This window comes from Panthera leo, chromosome C1 (genome assembly GCF_018350215.1).
Source record: "Panthera leo isolate Ple1 chromosome C1, P.leo_Ple1_pat1.1, whole genome shotgun sequence".
Lineage (NCBI taxonomy): Eukaryota > Metazoa > Chordata > Mammalia > Carnivora > Felidae > Panthera > Panthera leo.
The window spans coordinates 30,711,815-30,728,202 of record NC_056686.1 but is presented as its reverse complement, the minus strand read 5'-3'; positions in this window follow the sequence as shown (position 1 = coordinate 30,728,202).

Below are 16,388 nucleotides of genomic sequence, written 5' to 3'. Positions count from 1 at the left end.
GTGTGATAGCTTATAGTTCGTTATCCAGTGGAAGATTTCTTCAGTGCCTAACTGGCAGACTCACCACCCTGACTTCTGAAAAAAAGGAACCAGCCCATTCCTTAAAGTATACTTAGCTCAAGAGTCACTAGTAAGTTTACATTCTGGGTGGTGGTGCTCTGAGGCCAGGGGATGGCCAGAGTTAAGGCCTGGGCAGGCCCCGGAGCAAGGGTTTCCTAGAATGGCTGCTACGATAGGGATGCCCCAGTCTACTCTCCCTGGATCCCCTATTATTTGTCCTGTAGGAAGGAGGCAGGGCAGAAAGTAGGAAGAAGGGACTCTTGAGGGTCCCAAAGAGAGGCTCTTTGGGGAGGAAGTATCTGAGGGCCCTTGAAGTCGCCAGGAGGCTGCTAGTTCCTGCCTGTATGTTGGCTGGGCAGTTGTAGGGTAGGAGAGTCTCCGAGGCTGATCCATCTGACCATGAGAGGCTATAGACCACTTCGGAGGGAGGCCCCCTATTATGGGCTTCGGGACTAGGCTAGGTGATAGGTCTGACTTCTGAGCCTCAGGTGTCAGGGGACTGAGGGGCATGGAGAGTGCCCAGAGATTCCCTGGGATACCTGGTGCCTCCCCCAGCCAACCAGCCAGTATCCCTGTATCTTCTCATCCTGGGTTCCCCCAAGTTCAAGTTTCTTCCCAGAAAAGAGAGACTTCCCTACCCCCCAGGAAGACTCTGCAGAGGAGTTGTCAGAATGATGGAGTAGAAGAAGCTGAGTAGACCAGCCTTGGCTCAGAGAACCACACCATCTGAGACAGCCCCAGGGATTGGGCCAACCTGCCAGGTAGCCTCAGGATCCAGGAGATCAGGTGAGGCGCTTTCTGGGCAGGAGCTTAGAGCCTGGCCTCAGAAGAAGGGGGAGGGGGGCCTGGGTGGCTCAATGGGGCACCTCGGTGGCTCAGTCGGTTAAGCATCTGACTCTTGGTTTCAGCTCAGATCATGATCTCACAGGTCGTGAGTTCCAGCCCCAAATCGGGCTCTCTGCTGATGGTGCGGAGCCTGCTTGGGATTCTCTCTCCCTCTCCCTCTGCCCCTCCTGCATCTCTCTTTCTCTCTCTCTCTTTCTCTCAAAATAAATAGTAAACTTTTAAAAAAAGAAGAAGAAGGGCTGGGGTGGAGGCTGAAACCTGAGCAATACTCCTCCCTTCCAGGCCAGCCAGGACTCTGCCCTCGCTCTCCTTATGCTCACACCACGTTCCTGCCTGAGGCCCTGCCTTGGCTTGCTGGCCTTGACCCTCTCAGAGTAAGATCTTCAGCATAAGTGACTTGCTGGACTAAGGCCAGCGTGGCAGAAGCGGAGCCTGCCTTGGGAAGCCCAAAGTTCCACCCCACTTCTGGGCCTCCTTTTACCCATCTGCTCAAAAAAGCAGGTCGGACAGCCTAGCACCAAGTAACGGCTGCTTCCACTTTCACCACTGCACGTGGAGACTGGCCTTTGGTGGCCTTCAGACTTGTGGTAACCCTGTGGTCTCATGCTGATAAAGGAATAAGAGAACAGCATGGTTGGGGCCCTTAAAGAGTGTGGCCTGGAGTCAATCTTGTCAGGTTTTGAATATAGTTCTGTTTCTAGCTAGGTCTGTGACTTTAGGCAGGTCATTTACTTCTCCGAACTTCATTTATTTGCTCAGTAATAACAGCTCATAGTGTTATCCTGAGGATCGGGTGAGACAATATATATGTGCAAAACAAAACTTACAGTTGGCTGTTAACATATGTTAATTTATGCCCTTTGTCCATTTCTTCTGACTGGCCGGATGTCTTTGATGAAGAGGCAGTGGGGAGGGGGGGCACCTGGGTGGCTCAGCTGGTTAAGGGTCTGACTCTCGATCTGGCTTAGGGCACGATCTCCCAGTCAGGCTCTGTGCCAACAGTGTCTAGTCTACCTGGGATTCTCTCTCTCTCAAAATAAGTAAAGTTAAAAAAAAAAAAAAGGCATTGGAAAAACATTTCTGTTCTGGGTTTAAAAACAAAATAAGAGGTAAAAAAAAAATTTTTAGACATTAATTATACTGGAATTAAAAATATTTTATTTAAAATAAATTTTTTATTTTTATTTATTTATTTTTTTAACATTTATTTATTTTTGAGACAGAGAGAGAGAGAGAGAGAGAGAGAGCATGAACAGGGGAGGGTCAGAGAAAGAGGGAGACACAGAATCCGAAACAGGCTCCAGGCTCTGAGCTGTCAGCACAGAGCCCGATGCGGGGCTCGAACCCACGGACTGTGAGATCATGACCTGAGCTGAAGTCGGACGCTTAACCGACTGAGCCACCCAGGCGCCCCTAAAATAAATTTTTTTAAAAAAACCTTAAAGGGGCACCTGGCTGGCTCAGTTGGAGTGTGCAACTCTTGGTCTCGGAGTTATGAGTTTGAGCCCCACGTTGGGCATAGAGGTTGCTTAAAAATAAAATCTTTAAAATTAAAAAAAAAATAATAAAATGAATAGAATAAACTTAAAACATGGGGGCCTTAAATTTTTTTAAAAATTTAGGGATACCTGGCTAGCTCAGTTGGTAAAGCATGCAAATCTTGATCTCAGGGTTGTGAGTTCAAGCCCCATATGTGTCATTGAGTTTACTTAAAAAAAATTTTTTTTTTGTTCTTTTAAAATTTTTTTTTTTCAACGTTTTTTATTTATTTTTGGGACAGAGAGAGACAGAGCATGAACGGGGGAGGGGCAGAGAGAGAGGGAGACACAGAATCGGAAACAGGCTCCAGGCTCCGAGCCATCAGCCCAGAGCCTGACGCGGGGCTCGAACTCACGGACCGCGAGATCGTGACCTGGCTGAAGTCGGACGCTTAACCGACTGCGCCACCCAGGCGCCCCTGTTCTTTTAATAAAATCTACTTGGAAGAGGTAGAAAGGTGGCCTTGTCCATGGTTTACTGAGCTACTCTGGACCCACCCAGCAACACAAAGGTGAAGAAGGTATGGATGATCCTGTCCTTTGAGGGAGTCACATTTTTTAAAAAGTTTTATTTAATTATTTTGAGAGTGTGAATGTGTGTGTGCACACTCACATGAGAGAAAAAAGAGAGAGAGAGGAGGAGAGGGAGGGGCAGAGAGAGAGGAAAGAGAGAATCTCAAGCAGGCTCTGCAATGTCAGCCTGGAGCCCGATGCAGGGCTTGAGATCATGACCTGTGCCAATATCAAGAGTCGGATGCTTAATTGACTGAGCCACCCAGGCACCTCTGAGGGAGTCACATCTAATCACGGAGACAAACATAAGCAGACTAAGCTACAAAGTGTAGCGAAGTCCTAATGGAGATCTGTCTGAGTGCACAGACTTGAGAACACTAGATTCTGTTTGAGAGATAGAAGTCTGGGAAGGCTTCACAGAGGAGGTGATGATGGAGCCAAACCCTGAGTAAGAGTTCCTGAGATAGGGAAGGGCATGAAGCAAAAGGAACACCACAGATGGAACGGTAATGGAGCATGGTGGGTATAGAAACAATGAGTATCTTGGTGGGGACTGGGCATTTGCTAGATGGGAAATTGATAAGCCCTGAGGCTGAGAAGATGGGAAGAGGCCTTGCATCCTCACCCTGAAGATAGTGGGGAGCCATTATAAGGATTCTAAGCAGAAGAGTAAAATGACCATATCTGTACTTTATTTTTTTTATTAGTGTTCTTTTAAATCATTACCTCCCACTCTTTTTTTTTTTTTTTTTTTTTTAGTGTATTTTTAGAGAGAAAGAATGAGTGAGAGAGAGGCAGAGAGAGAGGGGGGACAGAGGATCCAAAGTGGGCTCTGTGCTGACAGCAGAGAGCCCAGTGTGGGGCTCGAACGCACAGACCATGAGATCCTGACCTGAGCCGAAGTCGGACACTTAACGGACTGCGCAACCTAAGCGCCGTGACCACATCTGTACTTTATAAATATGACATGACACTTGCAATCCTTAGACTCTCGTTCTATCTCTCCTGAACTATTGGAACAATGCCCTAATGGGCTTCCTCTAATCCAATCTTCAACAACAGATGAATTAAAAAAAAAAAAAATCTGGCCATTTCATCGTCCTGTTTAAAGTCTACCTATAGTATGTGTTCAACAAATATTTGATGAATGAAAGATTAAATGAATGAAGGGGCTATCTGTAATAGGCCCTTCTGTGTTTCTGGGTCTATGAGTCTAAATAAAACACTTTCTGATTGCCTTTTTGGGAAAAGTAAGACCAGAGAAGGGAAGGGACTTTCTCAAAGTCACACAGCAAGTCAGCAGCATTGGGATTGCTTCCCATCCCATTGAGATTCCAAGGGGTAGTCCTTGCAGAGAAAGCCCTAGGCCATGTTTTGCCTGATGTCTGAGTCTCCAGTATGGACCCTCCAGACCAGGGCTAGGAGAACCACAGAACACTCCCCTTGCCACCACACAAACACCAGCTCCTTGTCCCCCTCCTGCCAGGAGTAGGGTTGAAATCTGGAATTCCTCCTCCTCATCTTGCAGCCTTGGTCTATCGCTAACTGCTGCTAGGAGGAACATCCGGGGTCTGCTAGGCTGTGGGCTGGGTGTGGAGTTCTATGCACCCCCATAACTATTAGGCTGGACTCTGTGTCCTGGAACTAAGATGGGTCTGTGTTGTGTTCTAGGCTTTTGAGTAGCTTCTGGGTTGCTTTGGGCTCTGGACTTTGGGCTTAGCTTTAGTCTGAATTCTGGCTCTGAGCTTCTGGCCCTCTGGCTCTGGGTTCTAGGCTGTGACCTGGATTATACACCCAGGACTCGGTTCTAAGTCCTGAGCTCTGGTCTTTGGGTCTGGTGAGGGGGGCAGAGGGAGAGAGAAAGAGAATCCTAAGCAGGCTCCCTGCTCAGCACAGAGCCCGATGCAGAGCTCGATCCCACAACCCTGGGATCATGACCTGAGCCCACATCAGGAGTCAGACATTCAACCAACTGAGCCACCCAGGCACCCCTGGGTTCTGGGCTTTAGTGCTGGCTTCTGAGCTGGACTTTTGACCCGTCTGGGCTTGTTTCGGCTCTGTGTTCTAAGCTTTGGGCTGGACTTTGGGGCTGGGCTGGGCTGGATTCTAAACCTTAGGTGGTAAATTATGATCTCTCCTCTGAACTCCAGGCTCTGGGCTTATGTTGGGTGGGAACAGGAGGCCAAAGAAGGGAAAATAGCAAATTCTTGAGCCTCTCCCCTCACCCCACTTCTTTTTGGAGACTTTTGGCTTTGCTTACTCCTTCTGAGTGACAGGGCCAAAGTGAAGGTAGTAGCAGCCTTCCTTGAGCTGCCCAAAGACTTCCTGGCCATCAGGAAAAAACGAAAGGTGAAGGGTAGGGCCAGTGGCACGTGGAAGTGTCCTCCGGTAGCCACGATCCATTCTGCTTGCTATCAGGACCTTCCCACAGAGCAAAGGGCAATGAGGACACATAGGCACAGGCCAACGCCTGGCTCCCTGTGGGAAGGCAAGCCACAACCAGGGGCTGGGACGGAGACTGAGGGGTCCCCAGCCCCCCCCTTTCCCACCTCATTCCTGAAACTTCACCCCACCCTCTGTTCCGGCCAGGAGTTGGACTTGAAGCTCTCAGTCCCCAGAAAAGGTAGTTCCCATGGCTCACCCTAAGCTTTACTTGCACCCTCACCCTTAACCTGACTGCCTTGTCCCTTAAAATGGACTGCTCCACGTTTTATTCCTCTTCAGGTAAGGTTGTCTTCCTCCCATGCCTGCTCAGGAGCCTTGCACCCAGAAGGACTCCTCCCCAGCCCCACTGCTGCATATGCTCACTCCATGAGCTACCATGAAGGCAAGGCCCACATGCCTGTGACAGACTTCACTGAAGGGGCAGGAATTCCTGTAGGGAAATACAACTAGAAGAAATCATTTTAAATTGTGCATGTCATGTGACTGCCCAAGGGAAAAACAACCAAAACCTGTTAACAGGATGTCTCCTTGTGAGTACACTCGGTTCCTAACTTTATTCTCCCGTCTCAGATCTTCCTTCCCTTACACTCACTGAAAGAGACCACCTTTTCAGTTCTCCCCTGGGCAAAATCTACATCAGGCTCTGTTCAGGAAGCCTCACCCCCTAAGCCACATGGGATAGGATCAACAGGATAAGAAACACTTAGCAGAACACTTCCCAAAGTCTGAGTTATTCAGTCTAAAAGACTATCCTAGCAGGAGCATGGAGGGGTACAGGCAAATAGCCTGCACCAAACAGCCCAGGATGGGCTTGGAAATTTTGACTCTCAGTGTCCTGTCTCTTTAAAGTCTTTCCACCAATGAGAAATGACAAGCTATGCCTCCTCCTCATTGTTCAGATTTGGCCTTTTGGGGTGAGTGGGAATGTCAGGAGGGTGGTTAAATGCAGATCAAATACACACACATACACACAGGCACACAAAACACAACTGTTTATTCTCAGCAACAGTATAGTGTAAATCCATGTTGAGGAGGAGAAACACTTTCCTAAGAGCCCCATAATCTGGTACCTAGCCCGTAGTGGGGGTAACTCGAATTAAGTTTCAGAGCAATGTCAGATCCTCTGGGTACCTCCTCTTGCTTCAGGCTGTGGCCCAGCCTAACAACTGGCCTGGCAAAGACCTCAATCTATGCTGGTTCCTCTTGGATATACATTGTCCTTGTAAGAGCTTTGAAAAGATGATGTCCTTATTTTTGGACCAAATGAAAGTCAGGGGCGGTGGAAGGCAAGAATTCTTCCCACATCTGAGAAGAACAATCCAGAATTTACATCTCCGCTCCAGTTCCCCGCTCTGACCACCGCATCCTCTCTTAGAGCTCTCTTTGTCCATCGTGGGAACGCCTCTGTCTGAAACACACAGGGCTGTGAACCTCCTGGTCATACTCAGTTCTTGATATGTTTTGTTTGTTCATTCTGTCTCCCCAGCCAGACTGGGAACCCCAGGATGCAGGGATGAGGCTAGGATCCCTTCATTCAGATGAACATTCTCTGAGCCCTGCCTCAGTGTCAGGCAGAGTCCTTAAGGAGTTCAGAGTCTAGAGAGAGAGATCAACAGGTAAATAAATCATTACAGTAAAAGGCTGATAAAAATTACGATAAAGGTAAACAGAGGACTGATACAGGCAAGATTGCCACATCACACAGCCAAAAAGGTCTATATGACTGGTCCCCCACTGGAGTTGTGCAATGAGACGGCCATGGTCATGTGCAAGCCCAGAGGCTTCCAACCTAGCCTAGGAGGTCTCAGCAAGTCCTTAAGGATATGAACTATTAGCTGAGGCTCAAAGGGCAAGTGTGCCAGGCAGATGAGGAGAGTGAAGGGCACGTCAGGCAGAGCAAACAGCATGTGCAAAGCCAAAGGGGGTGAGGGAGAATGGTAAGTGTTAGGAAATCTCAGGAAATACATTTTGGCTGAAGCACTGGGCACATGTGGAAGAATGCCTAGAGCTTGTTTGTTAAGTGAGTTAATGAATGCAAGAAAGACCATAGTAACAAGAATCATAATGGCCAACATTTGCTAACCACTCACTCTATGCCAAGCACCGTGCTATGTGATTTACGTGAATTCTCTAATTTTAACTTCACAACAACCCCGTGAGGTAAGTTCTTTATTATTCTCTCCTCTGCAGATAAAGAGACTGAGATTGAGTAGTTAACTTGCTCAAGGTCAGAGAGCTAGTGAGTGGCAGAGCCAGGATGGAAACCCAGATGTCCTGGACTCTAGAACCCTGAACCCTTGACCCCTGCTTCCCTCAACGCTAGTCCCTTAACTTTGGGCAGAGGTGGCCTCAGCACAGACCCAGGAGGGCTTTTCCTCCTCAACCTTAGATGTTAGAACTCTGAGGACCTCTTCCTTCAACCCTCTTTCCTCTTTACCCCATCCTCTCCCACCCCATCAGTGACCATATTACACCAATAACTCCCCGAACTACGGCTTCACCCAACCTGGATGCCTGAATGTGTATTTCACACAGTTGTTAATACAACTGACGTTTTTGGGTCTGTTAGGCACCGTGCTTGGTAGATGACACAGACCCCGGCCTTGTGAGATCACAGTCGGATGGACAAATAGAACCAGGCAATTGGAATGGAGTGTGTCGTCAGAGAGAGCTGAGGGACAAGAGAAGAGACGGCTGGTACCAGGGAAATGTATCAGCTAGGCTTGAGTTTGGCTGTAGGTGACAAAATTCCCCAATCACAGCCACGTCACGAGCTAGTATGGCGGCTCCATGATCATCACAGCTCAGTGCTTTCTGTTCTATTGCCCCATCATCCTCTGCCATCCTTAACACAATGTTTCTATCTCACTGGCCAGCGTGGCTTCCATGTGAGTTGGAAGGAGGAAGGTGTGAAAAACAACACACACTCCCTTTAAAAAACAGTTCCTGGGGCGCCTGGGTGGCTCAGTGGGTTAAGCCTCTGACTCTTGATTTCAGCTCAGGTCATGATCTCGTGGTTTGTGAGTTTGAGCCCCGCATCGGGCTCCGCGCTGACGGCCCAGAGCCTGCTTGGGCTTCTGTCTCCCTCTCTCTCTGTCCCTCCCCTGTTTGCTCTCTATCTGTCTCAAAAAATAAGTGAAAATAAAACTTAAAAAAAAATTTTTTTAAGTAAAAAATAAGATAAAAAACAGTTTCTGAAAGTTGCACAGAACAGTCGTGCCCACAAGCTGTTGGCCCACATTCAGTCACAGAGTCACACGTAGCTGCAAGGAATTCTGGGAAATAGGGTTTTTACTCCAGGCCAGCCAGGTGCCCAGCTAAAAATCAGAATTTTATGACTAAGGGCAAGCAGAATAATTGGGTATTAGGGGACAACTAGCAGTTTCAGCCTCAGAAATTTCCCTGAGGACCTGACACTTAGCCTGAATTTTGAGGGATGAATCAGAGTCAGCCAGGCGGAGTAGCCCATTTTAGGCAGTCATTCTTGGAAATGCAAGTGGTTCAAGGCATCTCCAGCATGGAGTGCATCTTAGGGAGCAATGGAAAATACAGACAAGATCACATTATCTGAGGAGTCATTTTGAGAGGGGGAGTCCTGGTGCATTCTGAGGAAAGAGACGCACCAAGGGGTGGGGCAGGGAGGGCCAACCTGTTTAAAATTAGGTTTCTCTAGAGATCAACAGCCTAGGTGCGATGCGGCTTTAGAAGTCCCTTAGGGGCGCCTGGGTGGCTCAGTCGGTTAAGCGTTTGACTTCGGCCCAGGTCATGATCTCACAGTTCGTGAGTTTGAGCCCCACGTCAGGCTCTGTGCTGACATCTCGGAGCCTGGAGCCTGCTTCGGATTCTGTGTCTCCCTCTCTCTCTGCCCCTCCCCAGCTTGTGCTCGAACTCTCTGTCAAAAATAAACAAACTTTAAAAAAAAAAAAAGTCCCTTAACTTTCCTTCTGGGGCCTGGGGTCCCAAGAGATACCAATTTGCAATTGCGACACGACCATGCCACAAATACATCCACACCTATGCATTCACTCACCTATGTGTCACCCCCAGACCCTCCCATTGATGTTGGTTCCTGTGTTTGGGGGTCAGGGTTCCCCAGTTCTCTTAACCGTAGGAACCTGTGCCTTATGAGCTTTGATGAACAGAGATTCAGCAGGAATACTGTGGAAATTCTGGAATGGGGCTGCAGTACTTAGGTAATCATCTAGGAGCAGTTAATGGCAGCAAGGCCATTGGCCTCACAAGCCTTAGCGGCCGGTCAAAGGCAGGGCATTGCCCACATGAGCTACCAGCTGTAGAAGCCTCCCCATACACATCACCAGGACTTCCAAAGGTTGTGTTTATTTCCCTGGTGTTTTTTTTTTCCCCCCAGACATCAGGGCAAGATAGTCAGCTGAGTGTGAAGCATCTGGCTCTTTGGAGAATAGACCCAACCCCCTTGACTCTGCCCCTACTGCCCTTCTTTGCTCTTGCAGCAAGTAGACCATGACCTTGGCCGGGCCACCTCAGAGAATTCAGCAGGGAATCCTAAATACACCAACACTTCCCCACTGCCTAAAAGAACTCTCCAGTTCATGCTCTCCCCCTGATCTGGCTCACACAAGACACACACATCATATACAGACACACCAACACACATTGCTTAGACCACGTACCCAGATCTACATCTGTCGCCCCACGTACAGGTATTCACACGCAAAAGTCACCTACACACACTACATATGTGCTACATGTAGACATGGCCCTCCAACTACCCACATCACTTCGAGACCCGTGTACATTGCACACAGACATATACGTGTTACACGTGATATTCTAACATGCCTGTATTTACCATACACCATGCACAAATACATCCATACCTCCATATTCACTTACCTATGTACACATCACACCCAGTCCCCCATTGATGTTGGGCCCTGTGTTTAAGGTACAGGGGCCCCCAAGTTCCCTTATGCATAGGAACCCTTGCCTTCCGAGCTTTGATGGACAGAACTCAGGAGGTAGTCAGAGGGGAGAAGGAAGCACCCCTACCTCCGCAACCCAAATACATACACTCAGCCCACAGCAAAGAAGGAAGACCAGCCTTTTCCCCAGCACCCTGTGGAGCCATGTTTGCCCCTGACGTCAGGGACATGGAGTTCTAGGCAGGGGCTCCAGTGTGGTGCCTTGGCTCTGCCCCCACTGCCCAAGATGTCCTAGGGACAACAGTCCCAGCCAGAAGCTTGGAAGCAAGGCTGTGCCAGGGCCACCAATGTCATAGTGGCAGGACAGCCCTTACGCAATGAGCACTGTGGAATGTGCAGGGCACCCACAGGAGCTGACCTGGTGGATCTGGAAAAACAGGGAGGGGGAAAGGCCCTGGCGGTTATTGACATCTACTGTGTGCCAGGCACCATGTCCAGACCTCCACAGCATTGTCTCCTATCATTCTCATGTCATCTGTTCTCTTGTTTTATAGACAAGAGAATCGGGGCCCAAGGAGGTGCTCAAAGCCTCACAGCCAGTAAGTGGTAGGGTCTTGCTCTGAACCTGGGACTAGTTGTCCCTACAGCACCAGGGCCTTGAGGTTGGGCTGGGATGCTGCATGCAGCAAGGCAGCTCCAGGGCAGGCGTAATCCCAGAAGCAGACCGGCCACATGGGGCCCTGTTGTGGTCTTTTCCCAGTCTCTCTCCTTCCTTCTAACTGGAGAGTACAGACACCCCATGCTTTTCAAACATTTGCATGAAATGCCACTTTGCTTTTACAAAAGACCTACATCAGTACCTGTTGTTTATTTTTTTTACTAACCAAAGAAATTCAAGGGGGATTTTCACTTTTATAAAAGATGAAAAAAACAAACAAACAAAAAACCCCCAAAACAAAAAATGGGACACCTGGGTGGCTCAGTCAGTTGAGCCTCTGACTCTTGATATCAGCTCAGGTCATGGGGCCACAGGTCCTGGGATGGAGCCCCACGCTGGGCTCCATGCTGAGCATGGAGCCTGCTTGAGATCCTCTCTCTCCCTCTGCCCCTCTCCCCCACTTGCACGCTCTCTCACTCTAAAAGAAAAGAACAAAAAGGGTAAATAGCCAAAATAGTGCTCAGTGTTTGGCATCAAGCTGTCACAGAAGCAGCGTGAACCCCTGACAGCCAGAGTGGCCCCACCAAGCTCCTTCCCCAGGAAGTACACTCAGCCTCTCAGCATCCAGCCACCAGAGATCTGAACCGTGTCTGTAAGCATCTATGCTTTAATCTCGGATTCATTTTGCACATACACTAGCGAGATGTGTCCTAAAGTATCAGAAAAGCCTAACAGAAGCTTTTGGGTGTGGGAATGCTGAAGAATTTTTCCATATAAGTTCATGGCCATTGCTTCTTTACGCCATTTTAGCTTACAAAAGGCTTCATAGGAATGCAGGGGAAACCTGGAACTGAGGTGGGAAACTTCAGCCCAGGAAAGTGGAGCTGGGGATGGGGGCGGGGGGTAGGAAACACAGGGCGCCTGGCTGGCTCGCTCGTTGGAGCAGGCAATTCTTGATCTCGAGGTAGCGAGCTTAAGCTCCATGTTGAGAGTAGAGTTTACTTTAAAAAAAAAAAAAAGAAGAAGAAGAAGAAGAAAAATAAAAGGGAGGGTAGGAAACAGATGAATGGGTTGTGAGTTTGGACCCAATGCCATGGACTAAGCCCATATTAGTCCTGGATATTAAGCCAAAGCTGGTGCTAGGCCTGGAGCTGGATCTCCAGCTTGCAGCAGGTCAGAGCTGGAATCAGAGATGGGTCTGAGCCAGGAGCTAGACCTGCAGCTGCAGCTGGCTCTGAAGTGACTCCAGGCCATGCCAGAGCCGGAACAGACGGAAGGGAGATCGAGACTAAGGTGCTCCCATCCCACGTTTTCAGAGCCTCCCCACTATGTCAGGTAACACGCTGGGCACCAAGGGAGGGATGCACAGAAGCTCACGCCACTCAGCAGGAAAGAGAGACAGGGACACAAAGAACTTTAATCCAAGGCACATTAGGCTCCAGCAAAAGGACCCTCTGTGCAGCGAGGCTTTCAAGGGTAGCCAGAACTTCAGTCACCAGAGATGGACAAGGGAGATTACGGTAAGCCAGGCTGGCACTGGGAACAGAGGCCCCGAGGCCAGGAAGCCTAGCCCAGGGTCTGTTCAGAGGAGGGGGAGTTAACATCCCATTTGGCTGGAACAGTCCAGGGATCAGTGAGCACGAGGCTGGCAAGGCTGGTGACCAGAGTCCACAGGGCCTGATGACCCACTTGGGAATTTGGGCTTTATTCAGAGGACAACAGGACATCATGGACAGGTGTTAAGGACAATGACTGGGTCAGACTTGTGTTTGAGAAGAGCCCTCTGGCTGCTGGTGTGGATGAGGGCCTGGGGAGGGGAAAGGGAGAGCTGGAAGGCAGGGGGACCAAGGAGGAGGCTGATAGCCAGGGCAGGAGATCATGAGGCCCAAGCTGGGGCAGTCACTCTGGGACTGGAGGGAAGGACACAGATGCAAGGTCTGCAGAGGGGGTATGATTGACAGGATTTGGTGATCACTTTTTGATTATGAGGGAGAAGGTGAGCCTAGGAGGACCCTCAGGGCAGAGCTCAAATGTCGGGGAGGCTGGGAGGGCTATTGCAGAAGTGGGGTCGCCCCAGGAGAAACTGTAGGGACAGAGCCCAAGCTCCAGCCTTGTCCTCCCAACTAGGCCTCTCACCAGCTGCATGTCTTTGCATGTTATTTATGCCTTATGAGCCTCAGTTTTTTCTTCTGTAGAATGGGGAAATTTTCATTTTCTTCATAGAGTCTTTATAAACATGTATGATGATATTTGGCACATGGTAAGGGCCAATTAATTTTTCAAAGCTCAGCCATGCCCCAGCCCAGATCTCTGGCTCCCGAGAAAGATCACTGGCCTCTATCAGTGACAATCTCAATACTTCCTGGCCATAAGGGGTGACCTAGCCTGACCTGCCAAGTATCCTATCATGTGATAGGTAGCTCCAGGTACCTCCAGCCTTCCAATTTCCCTGCAGCTGAGAAAAATGTCCTGGATGCCCTCTTTGCTTATTCTCCAGCCAGTGGGCCCAGGTGGGCTTCTCCTCTGAACTCTCCTTCCCGGTAGTGTCCCAGAGGCCCACTAAGTGACCCTGGAGGAAGGAAGGAACTTCTGAAGGATGCTCAGATGTCCTGAACCAGCCTGGGGTCTTGTCCCACCTCACCCTTTATTGGGCTACAGCAGGCTCCAGTCAGAAACCCTGCTCCCCACCTATCCCTCAGTCTATCTGTGCAGGGAGGTCTTGAGGAGGGGTCCAGTCCTACAGGATGGAGGCAAAGGCCACCTAGGGAGGCACCTGGATCCCGCAGAGCCTGTAGACTCCTCTCCTTCCCCTTGTAATCCCTTAAATGTCCTTAATCCCTTAATGTTAACAGGTCCTCGGGGTCCATCCTGGGCCTCCTGCTCTCCTCCACATGCCCACAGGACTTCCTTGTCACCAACAATACATCCTAAGGCCAGCTCTTTCTCCCGAGCACCAGACCCCCTCTATCCCACTGGTCTCATAACTGGCCCAGACTTTTAGACCCCGCGGGGCTAAATGAACTCATTCGCCTCCTCTGGACCCTCGGGTCAGTGAATGGGCCTTCCTCCCACCCGTGCTCCCAGGCTTTGTCTCCTCTCTCTCCTCTGCACACCACACCTTATCAGTTCTGTTTTCTAAATGCCTACAGCCTGTCTGTTCCTTCTCTCCATCTCTGCTCCACTTTCTGCTAATGTCTCCACATCTTCCACCCTGTCACTTCTGACCTCCAGCCCAGCTGGGAAAGCTCAAAGGCCTGCAGGTCCTTTCCTTGATTCAGGGGACTCAAATGGCATAAACTGCCTCATTCTGCAATGTTTGAGACATCTTTCAGAAGGAGAACGTGTTCCAGAAGGCAACATTTTAAAATCTGACAATCAACAATCACAACGTAAATACAGTATCTGCCTTTCAAAATAAACTTGTCTTGCAGACCTTTGCAACAGGGGAGTTGCCTAAGAGGTTTTTGATTTTGGTTTTGGTTTTTTTGTTTTTTTCTGGTCCAAAAGTTAACACCACGTTGCAAGAGACATACAAAAATACACTCTGGGGGCACCTGGGTGGCTCAGTTGGTTAGGCATCCGACTTCAGCTCAGGTCATGATCTCACAGTCTGTGAGTTCCAGCCCCGTGTCAGGCTCAGTGCTGACAGCTCAGAGTCTGGAGCCTGCTTCAGATTCTGTGTGTCTCTCTCTCTCTGCCCCTCCCCCACTCACACTCTGTCTCTCTGTCTCTCTTAAAAGTAAATATTTAAAAATTTTTAAATAAATAAATAAACACTATATGTAAAAAAAAAAAAAAACAACAAAAAACTACTTCTAGCAAAATACAATAATACAATAACAGCTTAGGAAATACAAGCTTCCCAGACCTTCAGCCTTTTTAAAAGAAGCCAAAATCTGAGTTTTAGGTAAGATCTCACAATTTTAAATGTTAGCAATTAGTTTTTAAAAATCTTTGAGGGGTACTTGTGTGGCTCAGTCGGTGAAACGTCCGACATCGGCTCAGGTCATGATCTCACAGTTTGTGGGTTCGAGCCCCACATCGGGCTCTGTGCTGACAGCTCAGAGCCTGGAGCCTGCTTCGGATTCCGTGTCTCCTTCTCTCTCTGCCCCTCCCCTGCTCACGCTCTGTCTCTGTCTCTCAAAAAATGAATAAACGTTAAAAAAGTTTTTTTTTTTAATCTTCAAAACCAGTGTTCAGCCTCCAGTATGCAACTTTGGGGCCCTCTAAGTGCGCCCTCCATGCTGCTCTCGAAATGGTCTTTTGCAATAATAAAAATTATTAAAAAAAAAAAAATCCTACACTTGGGGCATCTGGCTGGCTCAGTCGGAAGAGCGTCGGACTCTTGATCTCCCCGTTATGAGTTCAAGTCCCACGTTGAGTGTGGAGATTACTTAAAAATAAAATCTAAAAAATAAATAAATTAAATAAATTAAAAAAAAAAAATCCTGCACTTAATGAATGCTTACCAGTTCCAGACTGGTTCCAAATGCTTCACATGCAATTCATTTAATCCAACACTCCACCTGATGAGGCACAGAGGGACCAAGTAATTTGCCCAAGTTACACAGCTAGTGAGGGAAAGGAGCAAGGATTCCAACCCAGCCATCTGGCCACAGAGCCACGAAGTGGGAGGGTCCTTGGGTCATGGACTGGTTTTGCGCTGCTGCTCCTGCCATAGCTCAAAAATTGATGAATGCACCAATAAACGAATGAAAGTGCAGCTCTAGCCTTCTCTGCCCAGTTATTACTACCTGCCTGACTGCCGCCGTCCTGCCCCAGCAGCGGATGCCAGGAACGCGCCCCGGGGAGTCCCTGGCGGCCCAGCAGGGAGCGGGGCTCGCACAATGCAGGTGCCGGCCGCTCCCTCCCTTCCGCCGCTTTGAGGCTCCAGGACAGGCCTGCCGCCGCTTCCTGCGCCCAGCCCCGGCCCTTGGACGTCCGGCTGCCTGCCGGCCCTCCCGCCCCCAAGTCCCAGCCCTGGAGGCGGGGGAGGGGTAAGGGGGTACGGAGGAGGCGCCCTTGCCGGTCGCCCAGTGTTTGGCCGAGTCCTGGCCTGAGGGCCGGTTTCCAGTTCGAGTCCACTTCCTGGCTGTGGGCTTGGGGCGAGAAGGCCAGCGGTACCACCACGGATTTGTTGCCTCCTGGCCCTACCCCTCCTGCCCTCCCTCCTGAAACACAGAGCGTCAAGGTGGTCCGGCACTCGGCACTCGGAGCCAACTTAAATTCACACCCTCCTCCCCACCCCACACCCTGCCTTTGAGTATGACAATAGCTTCTACATCATTGAACACCTTCTAGGTGACTGAATCACCGGCTGAGAGTTTTGCATGGATAATCGCGTTTAATGGACACCGCGGCCATGCAAGGCAAGATGATCATTCTTCTCCTTATTTCACAAGTTAGGAGACCAGAGACCAGACT